The 20518-nt window shown below is 45.0% G+C and overlaps 1 protein-coding gene across 3 annotated transcripts in view; it reads left to right on the plus strand.

Annotated features, from left to right (window-relative positions):
- Nucleotides 1–17557: 17557 nt before the first annotated feature.
- KLHL25 (kelch like family member 25) overlaps nt 17558–20518 on the plus strand; it is a 30068-nt gene continuing 27107 nt past the window's right edge. The window contains exon 1 of one of the 3 annotated variants that reach the window (XR_013390661.1): nt 17558–17758. The gene's annotated coding sequence lies outside the window, so the exon portion shown is untranslated. Of the gene's footprint in view, nt 17759–17802; nt 18208–20518 lie in introns of those variants that run through there. The other 2 variants (XM_028706339.2, XM_028706340.2) reach the window with 2 other exon arrangements.

Here is a 20518-nt window from a genome sequence, read left to right on the forward strand (position 1 = left end):
CTTTTTATTACTTATTTCTTATATTTCTATTGTGTGGGGTGTCCTTATCATTAAAAAAAGGGAAATTGTGGAATGAAAATGGGGGGGGGGGGCCCTGGGGAGAGAACTTTTGTCTTTTATTAAGGGTATTGATGAGGAGTGTATAAATTTTAAATACGAATAATGGTGTAAACAAATTAAGTTTTAATTAGAACTGAGAGCTTGTGGAGCCAACAATATGAAAGGGGAATATGGTAGGGCTGGGGGAAGGGGGGAGTCCCGGAAAGTGGATGTATGAAAATAAGGCTTTGAATGTACTTTAATCTTTACTTTCTGTATTTCTGAAAATCTTAATAAATATCATTTAAAAAAAATAAAAATAAAATGGTGATGGATTTTCACGAGGACTTTAAAAAAATGCATATGGATATGAAAATCTGAATGAACTGAATGGAGCATTAGAAAAATGAGAAACTGATATAGAAATTGACAGATTCGCTTACTCCTGCTCAACCCACTCTGCTTGCCAACACTTTGGGATGGCATTTTGCGAAAAGCACTTCCAAAACACACACTCAAGGAAAATCTTGCCAAGTAACACCCTCCATTTTCTGTCCTTATCGGCACCAGTCATCACTGAGTAATAGCTTGGAGTCAGGGCAGCCTGCTCTCATGATTGTATGTGTGGCACTTCTTTGGATAAGTGGTTTTTACATGCGGCAAGGTGTGACATCAATCTAACTCTAATTGCCCCTGCAAGAAACCAGTTGTATTTTTGAAAATGCAGCCACGGCTAAGAGTCAAAGTTATGACTCAGGCAGGACCCGGTTTGAAATCTCACTTGTGCCATGAACTTGCTAGGTGGCCTTAGAGAAAGCTACGCTCTCTCTCTCTCAGCCTCAGTTTCCCATCTGCAATATGGGGATATTAATAAGGACTTACCTTACAAGGTTGTCATTATTTATAAAAACAAGGGAATGGACGTGAAGCACTTTGAAGACTGAGAGCTAACTAGGTGCTTAGATTATCATTCTATCAGGATAACACATAACATGTTGTTTTCTTACACGAATGAGAGAATCAAACATGTGCGCCTATGTGCATCATTATATACGAACGCCAGCAACGTGCTCAATTTGTCATGTGTGCATACATGCATCATGTAGCCAGCAAGACATCCATCTACAATCAAAACTTGGTAAATCAGTAAGGTCTTTGTTGTTGTTGTTTAGTCATTTAGTCGTGTCCGACTCTTCATGACCCCATGGATCAGAGCACGCCAGGCACTCCTGTCTTCCACTGCCTCCCACAGTTTGGTCAAACTCATGCTGGTAGCTTCGAGAACACTATCCAACCATCTCATCCTCTGTCATCCCCTTCTCCTTGTGCCCTCCATCTTTCCCAACATCAGGGTCTTTTCCAGGGAGAGTAAGGTCTTTAGAGACTGCTTAAAACTCTAAAGCTAGGGACACAAAATCCTTGGGCAAAGATGTGTGGCTATCACTGAAAAGGCCCTGTCCTTGTCAACTCATAACCTGTGGGCAAACCATATAGCAGAGCCTCTGAGGCCAATCTCAGGTTATATAAAGGACCACCAGGCAGCTGCTTTTAAATGATATGAAAGGGCAGCAAACTGTTAGTGATTTCATTGATAAGTATTGTATAGTATAGTATTGTATTGTATTGTATTGTATTGTATTGTATTGTATTGTATTGTATTGTATTGTATTGTATTGTATTGTATTGTATTGCATTTGTCCTGTCAGGTGGCAATGTAACTTGGCCAGCCTTAGATGCAGCTTAATTTGGGGAAGGGGTGGACACAGATCACTATCCTACCCAAGGAAGCAAAATGGTGACATCTTAGAAGCAAGCCATGCCCAAGACATTTTGCTGCCTGAGGCAACATTCCATGTGGAGAAGCTGCCTGGAGAGGCAGTTGAACCTTACGTCTCCAGCATACCTGAGGCCAGCAGTCTAGTTTAGAGGCTGGATAGCAGGCCTGGGAAATACATCGCTCTGGGGAATAGCTGGGGCGACAACTATTGCTGCCCTTCAGATCTGCCACCAAAAGTGCAGTGGAGTCTGGTCCATTAGGACAAATGGAGCACTGCCCCCAGAACCTCATCTTTCCCTCAGTCAGCCCCCCCCACCTGCCCTCTTTCTTACAACCAGTCCAGGAGGTGGCATTGCATGTCAGCTTCTTCCTCCTCCTTGGTCTCAGTGTTGTGCCTTGTAGAACTCATCAGGGAGAAGGATGGGGAGAGAATCAGGATGAGTTGGCTCCATCTGCCATTGGCTCTGGCGCCACCTACTGTTGAGCTCCCTGCTTTCTACCCTACCAGTCCTTGTGGGAACCAGCCACCACTGCTGAGGCAATTGCCTCACTCGGCCTAATGATAGTCCGAATCTTCTTGGGAGTGGCGCTCTTAAGATGGCATTAGCTGCCTCCCTGGCATGGTGTTCACACACTGTTTCATCCGCCTTGAACTGTTTGTTGTCAAATGCACATTTAATTCATCCATTAAAGTGCGTATGGTGGATTTACTGCTTTAATTGGGTTGTTAGCCCTAGAGAGCATTCTCTCCTTCCAGTTGCACTCCTGAGGGAAGACAGGCTGTGTGCTGGACGCTGAGGGATTTGGGGGAGAGAAACAGCAGCATTGTAGATTCCCAGCTATCAAATTCAGAGACCAAAGTGCCACGTCTCACAACCCTTCATCCAGACACCATTGTTACCTTGCCCTGACCAAATCTGAAGCATGAGGGGGACAATTTGTCACATAAAGAGGCTGCTCTCTTGCTGTGTTCAGAGAGACAGTTTTCACCTTATGAAGTCCCCTGACACGCACCCCATTTGGGACAGTGTCTGGCCCATTTTCTCCCTGTCTGACAGTCGCACATCAGCGACAGTTCCCATTCGAGGAAGCAGACACCCTAATTGACTCATGAAAAAAGAGAATGGAGGGGGGAAGGAGGGAGGGAAGTGGAGGTCCTCAACCAAAATAAAGCACCCTGAAGCCTTCCATCAGTAAACTTGTTGCCATAGGAACGGCTGGGCATTCTTGCTCATCCACAAGCACAGATCTACAACGACACCTACAGATCAGTCACAATACAGCAAAAGCTTCACGGGGTTTTGTTTTTTTCCTGGCTAAATGACTTGGAAACAGAATTGAAGACCTGCATGGAAATGTGATAACTTAGCATTCCCCCGAGGAGGGATGGAGAACGTCCGACCCAAATGTGGCCTCCCAGACCTCTCTATCTGGCCCTGTGGACTCTGCCCCTAGGCTGCATCTCCTCAGCTCTGCCCCTCACCAGTACCTTCCTGAGTGCTTTTGCCTGGCTGGAATGTGTCCTTGACCTCCAGCCATGCCTTCTGCTTGCCTGGATGGGAAACAGAAACGGACGCATGTAGAAATTAGCCTACTGCACAAAGGTAAGATAACATTCATGGCTCCATCCCATTTTTGCCTCTGGCCCCACCCATGTGGACCCCAGAAGACTGCCCAGAAGGGATTGTGGCCCTCAGTCTCAAAAAGGTCCCTACCCTTGCCCTATAGAGCTTACCAGGGCTTAGCGCCAGAATCTGTTTTTAGGGTGCAGTAGAGTCAGTCATGACTGAACCTAATGGTCAGGGGTCCCTTCACCTTTACCTTTACCACTCCTTTTTGCTCTCTTATTCTCTGCTCTGCTGAGGTGGGATGGAGAGAACAGCTGGCCCACCTCCTGTTAGAAGATCTGCCATATCTCCTCTTCCCGGGAGAAACTGGCCACTCTCCAGGCACCCGGCACAATCTCCTGGTGACCTCCCTGTCTGCATTCCCGGCAGATGCAGGCAAGGTCGCGATCAGCGATCCTCCTCAAACGTGAGAAGAACACACTGCTCTTTCCCCCCCCCCTCCCAGGCAGGGGGAAAGAGAGAGACAGAAATGTATTTACATGCCTTTATTTCTGTCTTTGCAGCATTACAGAGAAACACGTCCTCTCTGATCAGAGTCCATCAGAAGAGAGACAAAACTCCTCCTCCTGTACTTCCTGTACAGGTCACTCTAAGCTATTTCCGGTGCTTTGCACTGAAATAAGACTCCCCCTCTGTTCCCATGGAACAGTTCCAACATTCCCATTATGTTTTGCTTTCAAGCCACCTGCTGCTCGCGGTTGCATTGCATCCATATCGTAACACTTCCATCCTTCCTTCCTCCTTCCATCTACCTTCCTTCTCTCCTCACTCACCTGCATGAAAGACCATGAGTTATCCAGCCCTGTGGATATTCTGGTGTAAGGGCCTGCTGCTTGATTTTCATTACCAATGCAACACTGACAATTATGCTATAGTAAGGAATGGGAAAACTTCTGGCCCCCTGAATGTCATCAGGTTTCAACTCCTGTCATCCCTAGCCAACATGGCCATTGGTCAGGGATGGGGCAGATGTGATCCAACAACATCTGGAGAGCCACAGGTTCCCCATCCCCATCATCATAGGTTGAACAATAGGGACCAGATAGCACTTTGACACAAACCCTGAACTAAGCAAACTTGTTTGCCACAGTCACTGAAGTGCCACAAGAAGAGATGAAGGATGCCTTGGAAAAAATTGGTCACTGTGTTTGGAGTTTTCTTCACTCTATGCTTTTCAGAGTGAGGAGCTCCAAGGCAGCATTGACCCCTGCTGTCATTCTCTCAAAGGAAAAAGTAAAGATGCAGAGGGATTGCCCAGGGTAGCCCAGTGTCACACCTAAGGGTGAAGAAGAAATTGGAGTCAGTTCCTGTTTAAAGGCAAATTTTCCCAGTTCGTACTTTCTGAAACATTACATGGACCAGAACACAACCATCCTTCTAAACTTGCACTTTCCTGAATTTTGCAATGCAGTTCTCCAACCAAGTAATTTGTACAAAAGTGCACATGCTAAAGAATGCATTAGAAATGCATATATTAGTGAAAATAACATACCAGATGCATTATGTTAGGAGAAATTGCTTTGAAAAAAATTCACACCAAAATCCTGATTTATTTTCTTCTTCTTCTTTTTTAATGCAGACTGATATGGAAATGTGGAGATCTGAATTTAAGCTTGGGAAAATGAGAACCTGAGAGAAACAAAGCTTGACATATTTATCCATCCCTAGTTGCAGCTGTCTAGGGACGCGGGTGGCGCTGTGGGTTAAAGCCTCAGCACCTAGGACTTGCTGATCAAAAGGTCGGCGGTTCAAATCCCCGTGGCGGGGTGCGCTCCCATCGTTCGGTCCCAGCGCCTGCCAACCTAGCAGTTTGAAAGCACCCCCGGGTGCAAGTAGATAAATAGGGACCGCTTACCAGTGGGAAGGTAAACGGCGTTCCGTGTGCTGCGCTGGCTCGCCAGATGCAGCTTGTCACGCTGGCCACATGACTCAGAAGTGTCTGCGGACAGCGCTGGCTCCCGGCCTATAGAGTGAGATGAGCGCACAACCCTAGAGTCTGGCAAGACTGGCCCGTATGGGCAGGGGTACCTTTACCTTTACCTTTACCTTTAGTTGCAGCTGAGTTGTGCTACTGGGAGAATTTTAGAGGCATCACCATTGCCCAAAAAGCACAGCTCCATCCCTGAGCCCTGGCTAACTCAGCAACAAACAGATTATGGCTGTAAGAGCTTAGATATTTTTCTGTCACAATGTCCAGTCTTTGAAACTCTTGGCCTTCAAGAAATCAACAAAAAAGCACTCAGATATTCATGTAGGCCCATAAAGAATTGAATCCCCCTCCTCTACCATCTCTCTCTCTCTCTCTTAATTCTCTAGGGTGCCCTGATGCAACCTAAGCTGGAGCTGACAGTCATGGCAGGGGCAGGAAGAACCCACAAGTATCACAATGGCTTGTGGGTTCATAGCTCATGGTGCCCTTCTCATCTTTAAAATGGGTGCAATAAATTTTGTAAAACTTTTTTAAAGGACTGCCGCACATATGATGTCATGGCAGGCATGCTAAAAAAAACCCTAGATTTTCAATTTGATCAGTGGGACAGATCTGGATGAGATGATGTCCCATAAATAAGTGCTGAATGAAGAACAACTCTGCTTCCATCCATGCAGAACTTGTTCACTGCCCACCCAACTGCCCATACCCTCCTTTGATACCTCTCAGGGGCCCTTCCCTGCACTCCAGTGCAGCACCGTTAATGGATGTGTTCCTTTTGTGTTTAATAACCATTCCTTACGAAATAAGCGGCTGGGAAGGCTAACAAAGCAGCCAATGTGCAAACCGTGAGGAGTGGGGCCCATTATCCTCCTGCTCTTGCTGGCTCCCACGCCATGGGCAGCAGAGTGGAAGAGCCAGCACCTTGTAATTAAGTGCAAACCAAGGAGATCAATTAAAGATGTGGGAGAGGGAAAGAAAGGGAAGCATTGTCATAACAATATAAGACCTCTGAACATGAGCATAGCTAAAGCTGAGCAAGGGGAGGAAATGATAGGGTGGCCTGCAAAATTGGTTCTGGGCATAGCAACGCCCTGAATTAGTGGTCTTTGAATTTTCCATGACCTCGCGGCTCGATATAGGGGAGAAGTTTTATTCAGTTTGCATTTAAAGGGAAACCTGCCATATTTGCACTTTCCAAAACAAATTAGAAAAGTGGGGATGGAGTGAAGGAATACATGAAAAAATATGGTTCCAGAACTGGAATATTAATAGATAATGTGTTAAACCTGCAGGGAATAATAAAGGAAACAATACAGTGGTGCCCCGCAAGACGAATGCCTCGCAAGACGAAAAACTCGCTAGACGAAAGGGTTTTCCGTTTTTTGAGTCGTTCCGCAAGACGAATTTCCCTATGGGCTTGCTTCGCAAGACGAAACGTCTTGCGAGTTCTTGCGAGTTTGTTTCCTTTTTCTTAAAGCCGCTAAGCCGTTAATAGCCGCTAAGCCGCTAATAGCCGCTAAGCCGCTAAGCCGCTAATAGCCGTGCTTCGCAAGACGAAAAAACCGCAAGACGAAGAGACTCGCAGAATGGATTAATTTCGTCTTGCGAGGCACCACTGTAAAAGAATCAATTGAATAATTGACAACAACACAACAAGATGGAAGAATTGAGATCACACATGGGTGGAGGGGAGTGGGGGGTATAGGGGAATTTATAAAAAAATTCTAATATAATATTTCTAATTCCATTGCATTTATATATAGCAAAGGGAAGTCTATAGCAATTAGGTATATTTTCATCTAGTCAACTATGTAATAGGCTTATGTTACAAAACGAATATGGATTTTGAATTTGAAGTTTGTAATTCTTTTTCGGTTTTGGAATAAAGTTTTAAAAAGAGAAAAAAACAAATTAGAATAGTTGTGCCTTCTTCCTAGGGAACCCTGGGGGTTGTAGCTCAGGGGTCAGGGCGGAAATGGAGATCTCTAGTCAGATTTTTTAGCAGGTGTTGTAGTCAGGCACAGTGAATTAAATGAGCACTATGCCACCACGCTGTCCTGAGAAAAAGCCCAATCTCCTGGCTTCTCACTCCGTTCCTTTAGACTAGATAAATCCTGCTGCAGGCCTGTGCTTAGAGCCCTGCCACAAACTGTACTTAATCCCCTTTTTAAAAAACAAAAAAATAATCATTGTACATTAGAAACACCTATGTGTGACCTGAATCAGTAGTTGAGATTCAGACATCACAGCACCCATACCAAGCTACAGTTCTCCTTCCCTGTCTTCCTTTGAACTAGATAAACCCTATTGCAGGTCTGTAATAGGGACTGTATAGAAGAACCCTGCTTTAAAAAAAACTGTTACATCACAAACATCTTTATGTAACCTAAATCAGCAGTTGGGAGTCAGATATCACAGCAACCACACCAGACTACCCGTCCTTGTATTTGTGGCGGAAATAATGACAGCTGAAAGTTATATTAGTTCTACATAACTTTTTATCCACCCCGCCTTTCTACTTCTCCCTGTCTTTTCTATTTCTCCCTTGTGATGAGAGGGGAAGTCACATGTTGTGGTGTTATTGGTGTAACCCACCTTACATCAGCTGACAACCAGCTGTGGGTTCTGATCCACCAACTGAAGACCAGTGTCATGGGAACACAAGAAGATGCCTTATAGCCTTCCGGGTTGGCGCCAGCGCCGAATGTCGGACTCCCTCCGAGCTCCGGAGGGAGTCTGCTCGGCAGGGGTCGGGTCCCGCCGCGCCGGCGATGCGAGGACCCTCAGAAACCATGGGCGCGGATGCCCATGGACCTGGTGACTCGGCGGGCACCGTTCGCGCCCCCCCGACCCGCGAAGGAGCCTTTTTAAAGGCTGCGGAGTGGGGGATGGGGGGTGGCGTGGTGCTATGAGTCTTCCGCTTCCCCTGCCGAGTGAAGCCGCATGCCATTCGACGGAGAGCGCTGACTTCTTCTTTTGGAAATTTGGACTAAAAATAACAACCCGTGAGTACTGGAAATCAGACCTAAAAGGGAAAATGTTTTTGTTTTTTTAAAATTCAGCACGAGCGGGGGAGATGCAAAAAGGAAGTCCGTCTCCCCCCTATTGTAGACAATTTACAGGAAGGATTTGACAACTAAGGTCGAGAGAAGAGCTTGCTCTTTTTTATTGATAAAAGCTATTAATTTCACGATGGGAAATTACAAGTAACTGTGCTGGAGGAGAAGAGTGGATGAGTTAAAGTACAACCCCCCCCCCCCGGGAACCGGGAGAGATCCGTGAGAGAGCCTGGTGAAGAGATATAGAGATTTTGACAGCTGTCAAAGCAGCTGTCAAAGTTGGAGAATAAAAAGAGAACTTTGTTATGAGGACTTTGCTGGTTAGATTTGTTACATTTTGGATATAAATTGTCGAAAATAAGGAATAACAAGTTACCTTGACTTTTGGGTTTGATTTGGAAGGAAACTAAGTTACTATAATCCCCCTAGAGGGGCTTTTGGACATTACAAGAATGACTGTAAGTGGAAAAATACTCATGGAATTGGACTGGACTATCTTATCTCCTGGGAAAGCTGCAAAAACGAAACATTATTTTGTCTACAGAGGTATTTACACTAAAGGAGACAATAGATTTATCTATTGAAGAATGGAAGGGACTTGACGTAAGTTTTTGTTCCTGAACAAATAACACCTCTGTAGAAGAACCAGAAGTTTTTGAACTAGTATGTTTTTGCAGCGTAACAGGAAAAGAAATTTGAGGAAAGAGAACAAGGGATCCACGACGATTTGGAAGAGAATGAAGGAGGAGCCATATTATTGTAAAAGATCAAGGAAGGCCAAAAGCCTGTCGGGGAGGACACAAAGGAAAACAAGAATTGGACTAAGCTGAGTTAGAACATTTGGGACATTCAGACTTAAAAGGATTAAGAAACAGAATTTGAGTTTTACTCTTAAATATAGAGGTCTGGATGGAAGAAAATGGACTTTCTTGAGATAGAACTTTTTTAAGATTGGGTGTTTGAAGTTAAAGATTACCAAGAAAATCGGCAAAGTAGAGTTGAGAGAGATCTGGACATGGAAGTGAGGCCTCCAGGCTGATAGCAGTTAGACTGATGGACATTGGGGATCGATACCGGGAAAGGGGGGAGGGAGATTTGGAATCCAAAGGGTGTAAAATTATATTTTGAATCTTTTTTTTCTATTTCTTTTAATTTTTGTGTGTATTAAAAAGGGAATTCGTGGAAGGGAATTGGGGCCGTCCTTAGGGGGGGGGGATTTAATGTTGAAAGAAGGTATCTTTAAGGGAAAGTGATTAAATAAGATGAATCAAATTGAATATTGGGTTAAATATAATAAGTTTTAAATTGGGGGTAAAAACTTGTGGAATTAATTTAATGGAAATGGAATACAAGAGGGGGAGGGGTGGGGAAGTCCTGGAAAGATGTTAATGAAAAAAAGGTTTTAAATGTTCTTTCTTTTTCTTTTTTCTTTTTTTCTTTTTCATGTTTTGGAAACTTCAATAAATATGTTTTTTTTAAAAATATATAGCATGTCAAACCATTGGTCTATTTTGCACCATATTGTCTGCACTGACTGGCAGAAGCTATCCAGGCCTTTAGACAGGAGTCTCTTCCAATCCTACCAGGAAATGCCAGGGATTGAACCATATACAGTGGTACCTCTGGATACACACACCTCTGGTTGCATATCCTTCAGGATGCGAACACGGCAAACCCGGAAGTATTTTTCCAGGTTCCGCCACACGCACATGCGCAGAAGTGCTTTAGGTGCCACGCGCATGTGCAGAAGTGGCACCTCCAGTTGCAAATTCCTTGGGATCCGACCGGAGTTCTGAAACAGATCCCTTGTGCAACAGGAGGTACCACTGTATCCAGAATTTCCCGGACATGTCCGGAATACCACAGTTGGAAGCAGTGTCCAGGTGGAAATCGTCTGGGAGTATCCAGATGTATGGCAAACCATTTCAGTGGTGTTGGTTTTGCTGATTTTCTTTAAAAATAGCTCCAAAACTTCATTTTTGGGGCAAATAACTTTGGGCAAAACTTTAAAAAGCTCAACAATTTAGGCCTCAAAAAAGCCCAACTTTTCTGTCCTGATTTTCACAGTTTGAAATATGACAACCCAATCTTTCCACTGGAAGATGCCCTAAACTGCAACCCTGAACTACTTACCTGGGAGTAAGCCCCATTGAACTCTGGCTTACTTCTGAGTAGGCACATATGGAATTGCTCTGCAAGGTTGAGTAACATTGGAGCAACTTACATTACGATGTTCTGCCCCAAAGATTGGTGAGGTTTTGTTTTATTAATGCTCCAGAGTGTTTGTTTGCGCATTTGCATTTGTAAAGCTGGGTTTTGTTTCAGCCTACGCCTTTGAAGAAACAGAAAACTCTTACATCTTAATCTGAAACAAAGTTCTTTCCCCAATGTCTATTGCTTCCCTCTAAGTGTGCTTCAAATCATAGCCACAGTGGAAGCAGCAAAGTAATGACAAAGTAATTACATCAGGCACCAGTTACCCAGAAAAAAAGTTGTGTTCTCAAGCATACCTACAGCTTAGAGCAGGGGTCTGCAACCCGTGGCTCCGGAGCCGCATGTGGCTCTTTTACACCTTTGCCGCGGCTCCGGGGCGGATACTAGCGAGGGGAGGAGGCGCATTGTGCACCTAGACACTCCCCACTGTGGCGGGCGCTGTACTGGCTGCGACGTCGCACGGGGGCAGTGCGTGCGTTAGTCATGCACCGTCCTGACGTCACCTTCCCGCCCGCCCGCTACATTGTAAGGGGCATGTACGCTGGTCACTGCATTGAAAGGGGGCATGTACGCTGGTCACTGTTTTGAAGGGGAGTGAAGAACACACACACACACAAAAAGGTAACTTGTTAATTTAACGTTTATTTCTATGAGGAGGAGTAATTCTGAGGGGTCAAACAAATAAATAATAAAAAAGTGACAAAAAAAATATTTTTATAATGACGAGTTTTGCGGCTCCCAGTTTTTTTTTCTTCGGAAACGGGTCCAAGTGGCTCTTTTTGTCCTAAAGGTTGCAAACCCCTGGCTTAGAGAATCCAGTGTGAAATAGCCTCTAAATTGTGAGTTTCAGACTAGGATTTTTTTCCCTTCACTAGAGGGCTCTCTCCAGTAAATAAGAATTCCTTCATCATGTAGCAAAGGGGAAATCCCCCTAAAGGTATGAGCTGCAGAAGTACACAAATAAATTCATCAAAGTAAGAGTTGCCAACAGTCCACCCTGACTGGTTCTTTTGATTTAGGGCCAGCTGACAGAAAAGCAAGATGCAATATATATATTTTTCTTCCACAGCCTTTAAAAAAAACAGCAACATAAAATCTGATCACATAAGATCAAGGTGGCAACTATTCTCTGGCTCTCCAGATACTGTCGGGCAGCACTTTTCATCTTCCTTGATGATTAGTAATGCTGGCTGGAGTTGGGGTCTTAACAACACCTGGAAGGTCGCAGGTTAGCTACCCCTGGTCTTAGAATCTCACTACTTCCACTCCCTTACCGGACATGCCTACTTCTGTTGCCCCATGATTCACCCATGAAAATGGCAGGAAATAACTGTATGTTGGCATACTGCCCCTTTCATCACTTAAGTCCCATGATGTTCTGGGTTAAGGGGGCTGCAAACAGATTTAATTTTTCCCCTGGAAGCTAGCAACACAGAAATAAGCGCTAAACTTCCACTGTATTCCACTAGATTTCCAAAAGTGGCTCTTACATCATGCAAAAGCTCAAATATAATGTTGAAATTAACAGGGAAACATCAGGGGAATGGAATAAACTACTGTGTGGATGAAGCCTTAATTTAAGTAATTTATCTGGAACTGATATCAGAAAAGGAGAAGTGTCTGTAGAAGAATGGAGGCTGTTTTCTGCCGCAGAGGGAATGATTATGCTAAAATCTTTCCCTTGGAAGCGGGCTACCCTCTTGCTGCCCCCACCCCAAAGAATAAAATAAACCTCATTTGTGTTGCGTGGGAAGACTGGATGCATTTCAAAGCAATGCAGTCGCTAGTCTTAAGCTATCAGTGTGATTTGGCCCAAACACAATGTCAATCTTTGATTACTTTCAACATCCTCCTTAGAGGCTCTCCCCCATCATATAAACATGGCCATTGTCCCAAAGTCAAGGGGGAACACTCCTTGTGAATGCCTAATTAGTTCCCCATTAGCAGCTCTTACAGAGAGCAGATGCAGATTTCCATCTCCAGTGCCATCTGTTGTGCCTTTTGCATGTGAAAGTGTGCTCCTGGTTCTATATTTAATGGCAATGTGCTTGCAGCCATTGAGGCGGAGGAGAAATGCCATTTAAAGTTGGCAACTCAGTGCTTTGTTGTGTCCGCCTTTGTCCTGAGGTGGTGAGGCAGTGGGGTGGAGCTGTCCTCTCAACACCAGCATCACTGCCACTAACCTGGACAGTGCAGGGGCAAGGCAGCAAGGTCAAGGCTGGGGAGGCCCATTGTTCCAGTACAGTGGTACCTCGGGTTAAGTACTTAATTCGTTCCAGAGGTCTGTTCTTAACCTGAAACTGTTCTTAACCTGAAGCACCACTTTAGCTAATGGGGGCCTTCTGCTGCAGCAGCACCGCTGGAGCACGATTTCTGTTCTCATCCTGAAGCAAAGTTCTTAACCCAAGGTACTATTTCTGGGTTAGTGGAGTCTGTAACCTGAAGTGTATGTAACCTGAAGCGTATGTAACCCAAGGTACCACTGTATTTGAATGCTCACAGGATGGTGTTATGAGTTGAAGGGAGGGCAGATCCCCTTAAACTGTTGAATTTAGTAAATGTTAGAATTTAGCTAATACAGTGGTGCCCCACAAGACGAATGCCTCGCAAGACGAAAAACTCGCTAGACGAAAGGGCTTTCCGTTTTTTGAGTCGTTCCGCAAGACGAATTTCCCTATGGGCTTGCTTCGCAAGACGAAACGTCTTGCGAGTTCTTGCGAGTTTGTTTCCTTTTTCTTAAAGCCGCTAAGCCGTTAATAGCCGCTAAGCCGCTAATAGCCATGCTTTGCAAGACAAAAAAACCGCAAGACGAAGAGATTCGCGGAACGGATTAATTTCGTCTTGCGAGGCACCACTGTATCTGGAGTATTAAGAGAAGATGCCGGGCGCAGTGTAACAATACAGGCTACACCGGTTTCCCTGGTCAGGAGATTGCGTGATAGAGGTGCCATTAAGAAACAAAGAGAGCAGAGTAATGGGCCATTAAGAATGACTGACAAAGCAAATATTGTTGTTCCCCCTGCCCTGAGTAGTGGACAGAGACAAAAGAGTTGGGAGGGGCAGGTTGCCAAGGGTACCAGGGGCATGATGTCAGCACAGGGGGAAAGTGTCCTTCTGCATGTGGTTTTTGGAAAGAATGAGAAGCAAGTGCGGGGCAGAACTCCATGCGGGCTGCCTGGGAGAGGCTGTACCCAGAGACTGGGGAGCTGGCTTCTACTCTGGACCCGAGCTTGCTGAAGCTATGGGAGAAGCAACAAGAGACAAACTTGGGGTGTACTGTTCTACATTCCCTCCACCAAGGCTAAGATGCATATATGTGTAAATAAAACCATATATCTTAAAGACACTACGGTCAATGCTGTGCCTCATTTTTCTAAAGGAAGACCCCTGTAATCTCTCACTATTCGGCAGAGATTGGAGTGGCCCATAACAAGATGCAAGTCAAGGGCCTGGATGCCTTTTTGCTATCTACTCTCTTTGATGACATCCTGAATCGATTTCATGACAACCCCATCTTGGTGTTCTGTTTCCTGGAATGGGCAGAAACCGAAATGCATCTGGGCTACTTCTTTAGCAATATCGTGGAAGTGAATTTCACATTCTGAAAGACATCACCATGACCATGTCCCAACATCTGTAGGTTACCAGGTTGAGGAAGGTCAACTTACCTCAATGGAGGACTCAACCAGGACTGGCAAGGTTACTGAAGCAGGCAAAAGCAGTCAGGTTGATGCTCCTTCCAAAAATGCTCTAATACAGAAGTGGAGAAGCCAGGGCCCTCCAGATAAAAGAAAGCACTTATTTATGTAGTGCATAGTTAACTTATGGAACTCACTCCCACAGGAGGAAGTGATGGCCACCAACTTGGATGGGTTTAAAATAGGTTTAGACAAATTCACAGAGGAGAAGGCTATAAATGGCTACTCAACCTAATGGCTATGTGATTTCTCTAGTGATGGAGGCAGTATGCCTCTGAATACCCGTTGATGAAGACCACAGGAGGGGAGAATGCTCTTGGGCTCAGGTCCTGCTTGAAGGCTTCTCACAGTCATCTGGTTGGCCACTGTGAGAATGGGATGTTGGACTAGATGAGCCACTGGCTTGATTCAACAGGATCTTTTTAAATTGCTGTGGTTTGCAGCTGCCACCAGTCCCAACCAGCCTAGCCAATGATCTGGGATGATTGGAGATGGAGTCCATCCAGCAATATCTAGAGGTCTCCCCCACCTTCTGCAACATATATGGCCACATCATCAGGTGCTCTTGTTGCTGCTCATGATGAGAAGGGATAATTGACATTTCATTTCGCCTAGAAGGAAAACTGACTGGCCCCTAATGCAAGGCAGCTTTTCAAACTGACAAGGCTGCTCCCTGGAGAATTATGCACTCCAAACGCAGTCCTGGGAACAGTTGCAAATAGGCACTCAGGGCAAAATGTCTCATCAGCATCTCCATGCTTCTTAAAATTGCTGTTGGGCAATCTTTTGTCCTAACAGTGCCGCCTGGGGAAGCCATTCGGAGATGGCAAAGAGCAAACAGCTCACTGTTAAGTGAATCTGATGGGCTTTATTATCCTGCGCTCTGTCTTACTGGTGCAAAAAAGGGGCGGCGATGCTGAAGTCCAAGAGCTGCACCAGGGTGTATCTACTCATCATGGGGCAAGAAAGACCCTTCGGAGACAAGGCTCTTTTCTGAAAGGTTTGCAGCTATTTCCTTAGTTGGCTTTCTCTGCAGACAGCCGCTATAAATTTTCCCCTATCCATGGATGTGGATGGCAGGCTGGGTTAGCTAGAGTTTGCTGAGGCAAGGGTTTTGTTTGAGGGGCAGCCCATTGAATCTGCTCTCAGAATTAACAACTGCTGCATTTATGTTCCTCGATGGATCTTTCCTAGACTGGAGCGGTTGGGCAGAAATTATCTGAAAAGGGGAGGGCAGGCAACTAATTAACACCATCATATTTGATATTGCTTTTAGCCATATTTATTACCATTATTATTTCATATTTTGCCACGAGCCACCTTGGAACGATTTGTAACCTGAAAGGTGAGGTATAAAAATAAACTCCGTCTAATGCAGAAATTGCTGATGGCTCAGAGTCTGAACTTCTGGATGATGCTAATAACAGCCCGGAGACCTCCAGGTATAGGGCAGTGTATGAGTTGAATAAATAATAATAATAAGAGAAGGAGAGGACCCTAACAATGACATGTCTAGCAACTGACTCTGACAAAATTGTAGTAAGGCACCCCCAGAATAAGGGGACGCGGGTGGCGCTGTGGGTTAAACCACAGAGCCTAGGGCTTGCTCATCAGAAGGTTAGCGGTTCAAATCCCCACGAAGGGGGATTTGCTCGGTCCCTGCTTCTGCCAACCTAGCAGTTCGAAAGCACATCAAAGTGCAAGTAGATAAATAGGTACTGCTCCAGCAGGAAGGTAAACGGCGTTTCTGTGCACAGCTCTGGTTCGCCAGAAGCGGCTTAGTCATGCTGGCCACATGACCCGAAAGCTGTACACCGGGTCCTTCGGCCAATAAACCGAGATGAGCGCCGCAATCCCAGAGTCGGCCACGATTGGACCTAATGGTCAGGGGTCCCTTTACCTTTTTTACCCACAGAAATAGAGTGGAAATAGAAGCACTGCAATCTACCAGGGACAAGTGCCAGAAAAATAGGGACTTTTGCCAAGGGCAAAACAAGGATTGTCAGGATATATGACAGTCTGTCAGAGAGACAGTGTGGTATAGTGGCTAGAGCACTGGACAAGGACCTGGGAGACCAGGGTTCAAATTCTCACTCAGCCATGAAGCACACATTGAATGACATTGGACTGGGGCTGTCTCTCAGCCTAGCTTATATTGTCTAGCCAACTATTTAGAATATTGATTTGTGTTTTAATCTGTTTTTAGTTTATGGTTGATTTTAATTTTTGAATGTTTAAAATTTTTGTTCGTAATATTTTTATTGATAACTTTATTAGTTTAACTTTTGTGTGTGTGTTTTTTTAAAAAAAACAATCATGCAGCGTATGAATTTTATGACATAAATAATAAAATAACCTACTTCACAGGTTTGAGGATGAATTGAGGAGTGTGGAGGGAGCCTTGCATGCCACATAGTAGTTTGGATTTGATATCCCGCTTTATCACTACCCTAGGGAGTCTCAAAGAGGCCAACAATCTCCTTTCTCTTCTTCCCCCACAACAAATACTCTGTGAGGTGAGTGGGGCTGAGAGACTTCAGAGAAGTGTGGCTAGCCCAAGGTCACCCAGCAGCTGCATGTGGAGGAGCAGGGACAAGAACCCGGTTCCCCAGATTACGAGACTACCGCTCTTAACCACTATACCACACTGGCTCTTCCGAAGCAAGACAGGATGTAAATGTAATAAATAAACAAATAAATAAAACGTGAGGGGTGGGAAACAGAAGGAAGGAATGAAAAGAGAAAAAAGTGTAATAAGAGACTGATGCAAGTCGATGCAGTCACCTAAGCTTACGGGTTGCTTTGATTGCAAATGTGCACAAATTGACTAAAACTGTTGAATTATGCAATTAAAAATATGCAATTAAAACCTGCTTTTTAAAGGAGATGTTGCCATTTAAATCCCCAGTCTCAAGATAGAAGCCCCTATTTATGTTACTCTCTAACCAGCATTGATAAAATTTTATTCTAATTTAGAGGCGCCTGTACCTTTAATGAGAACAACAACAACCAGCCTGTGCTGTACTGTACTCCTTTCTTTTCCCCCGCCCCTTTGGAGACTTTCAGACCAATCCCACAGCTCCACCCAATAATCTTTTCCCCGCCATCTGATTGGTGAATCAAAGCGCTGAGCCACTCGCCTTTTCTCTCCCAGGAGACGCATCGATTGGCGCGGCCGGGTCACTCGTCACAATGCTCCCTCTTCTGATTGGCTGCTTTGCACCGTAGGCTGCAACCTCCACCTCCTGTTTGGGGAAACTAGTTACTTTGATCACCCCCCCCTCCCCATTACATTGTATCATGTGAATGAGTTACTTTTAAGTGGCGGGGGAAAGGGGATGAGTGCTAATCAGCGGGGGGAATCTACTGTGATCTGCAAAGTGAGCCATCATCCTGGAGAGATCTTGAAGGTGAGTACTGGACTTTTGATAGGCGCTCTTTTCTGAAGCATCCTTCTTGGGGGCGAAGAGGCGTCACACCGGAGGGAAGAGTCGGTACTCGAGAAGTTAACATACAGAGCGATGATCTAGATGCAAACGAGATCCAAGTGGGGGCACTGCTGTTACCTCTGAGCAGGTTGCTTTTGAGCCCAGCCTGGACAATCCAGCTCCGACGAGCCCACACGACAGGTCAAGGGTTTGGAGAGAGGGCTCTGCTAGTTGCTGCCTGCCACGCTTTGCGAAGAGGGTTTAAGCAATTTGCAAATAATGCTGGAAATAACCAGAAAGGCAGGGAGGGCGAGAGAGAGAGAGAGAGAGAGAGAGAGAGCGCTTGATCAGGAGGTGCAAAAACCCAGACTTTGAAAAAAAACCGCAACGCGTCCAAAATCAGTATTGCTGTCTGAGTTTCAAAACTAGAGGTGGGTTCTATTCTCACCCCTATCCCGATTATTTTATCTTTTGATGCAAAACCTTTTGGCCTGCAAACATATATTTTTTAATGCATGCCAGCTTAAAAACATTGACATCTTTTTTAATATATAGTCATGGTGTAGGAAGGGAAATGTTTTCTTGCGGATTCGGGTTAAAAACATGAACTCCTTTGTTTACTACATAGTTATATGATGGCATATGAGGTTAGGATAATACCAGGACAAGCCTAGGGTTCGCCGTATGGGATCTGAGCTTTTGTTTTGTTTTGTTTGTTTTTTGGTTGTTCAATTAACACCCATCTTTTTTTCTTGAGCTGGTTGTTTTAAAATAAACTCCGAAAGTCAATGTGGGGTTATTGTGGACGGATGCGTGCTCTATATGAGTGTTTTTTAATGTGTGTCTGTGGTTTTGAGAGGAGGGAGACTTTACAGAACAGCTTTTAGAAGGTGATGTGGACTGCAACATAATTATTTCCAGAACCCTTTCCAGAACCCTCTTGAGTGCATTTGAACGCCCAGGGAGACCTTAATTAGGGTCACAGATTGCTGCTTCCCTACACTAAATACCTACCGGTAGCTTCCCTGCTGATGCTGGTATATGACACTCTGGAATGATGTGGTCTTTGTCTGCTGAGCTAAGACACAGCTTTAAAATCCACAATCACCATTCTTTTTTGTTCTCCAAATTCTTCTGAGATAATATATATATGTCAAAACACACATGTGTGCATGGAGGTGGGGGATAAAAGAATATATTGTGTGACCTATATCAGACGATTGTGTGTGAGACTAAGAGACTGCAGGAAGCTTAGCTAACTAGATGTGTTTGTTCATTAATTGCATATAGCTAGAAATACACTGAAAGTGATATTTGGGTCACAGGGTGCTGTTTACTGCAAAAAGCCCCCATTTCCTGCAGTACTTAGCCAAGCCGTTTATAATCTTATTCAGCAGCAAACAATGGATCTTGCTTTGGAGGGCATGCATGCAAGTAAAAAAAGAATGATTGTCTGGAAAGTGACACCCAGAGAACCTTTGTGTGTTGTGTGCCATTGTATGCAGAAGTACCTGATTCAGACTAATTTGGATTGAATTGCTTGCTTTTTAGGCTATGGTTGTTGTTGTTTTACATACTTCTTCCCTCACATCAGGAATTTTCCTTTATCCCTGCTATCTTGATTTATTTTCCAACAGTACATTTTCCAATACAGTTTTTTGTTATGTTAAGGAGCGTGACTAACTTAGGTCTGAAATTTCACTGGTGAATGCTGGCCCATCCATGAGGCAGATGGAGGCTGCTGCCTCAGGCAGCGGAACCCAAGGGGCGCTTGGGCAGGCAGGCACCCCTTGATGCCTTTGCAAGAGAAGGGAGGAGAAGAGGCTGTGGTGGCTTCGGGGTCCACTGAGATCTCACAAGACCAAAATCATGCAGAGGCCTCTGCAGGGCTCTTACATTTTTCACTAATGGATGTTTCCAAACATTTATTTTTTTAAGGATAGCCTTGTGCACAAGGCATTGCCATAATCCCCTCCTGTTTCCAGCACAGTGCTGCAGCTCCTGTTGGGATGGGCCCAGGTTCAGTTTCTGACACACCCCCAGTTTATAAGAAAGCACCTCTTGCAGAAGAAGTTGCAAAGAAAACAAAAACCACATTTGAAACCTTGGAGAATCATTGCCAGTTAAAAACCTACACGTCTTGCTGGATCTGACCAAAGGCCTATCCTGTTTACAGTAGTGTGCCCAACACTGGGGCTTGCTGCTTGCAATCCTGGAGGCAGCCTATAAGCAGTGAAGGCTAGTCCTTTAGGGTCAATGGGGCACTGCCCCACCAACCTCAGTCTGCCTCACTTCCCACTTATCACCAGACTAGGAGATGGCATGAGATGTCAGCTTCTTCCTCCTATTTTTTGTTGTTGTTTAGTCGTTTAGTTGTGTCCGACTCTTCGTGCCCCATGGACCAGAGCACGCCAGGCACTCCTGTCTTCCACTGCCTCCCGCAGTTTGGTCAAACTCATGCTGGTAGCTTCGAGAACACTGTCCAACCATCTCGTCCTCTGTCGTCCCCTTCTCCTTGTGCCCTCCATCTTTCCCAACATCAGGGTCTTTTCCAGGGAGTCTTCTCTTCTCATGAGGTGGCCAAAGTATTGGAGCCTCAGCTTCACGATCTGTCCTTCCAGTGAGCACTCAGGGCTGATTTCCTTCAGAATGGATAGGTTTGATCTTCTTGCAGCCCACGGGACTCTCAAGAGTCTCCTCCAGCACCATAATTCAAAAGCATCAATTCTTCGTCGATCAGCC

The sequence above is a fragment of the Podarcis muralis genome, chromosome 14, assembly GCF_964188315.1.
Source record: "Podarcis muralis chromosome 14, rPodMur119.hap1.1, whole genome shotgun sequence".
NCBI classification, from domain to species: Eukaryota; Metazoa; Chordata; class Lepidosauria; order Squamata; family Lacertidae; genus Podarcis; species Podarcis muralis.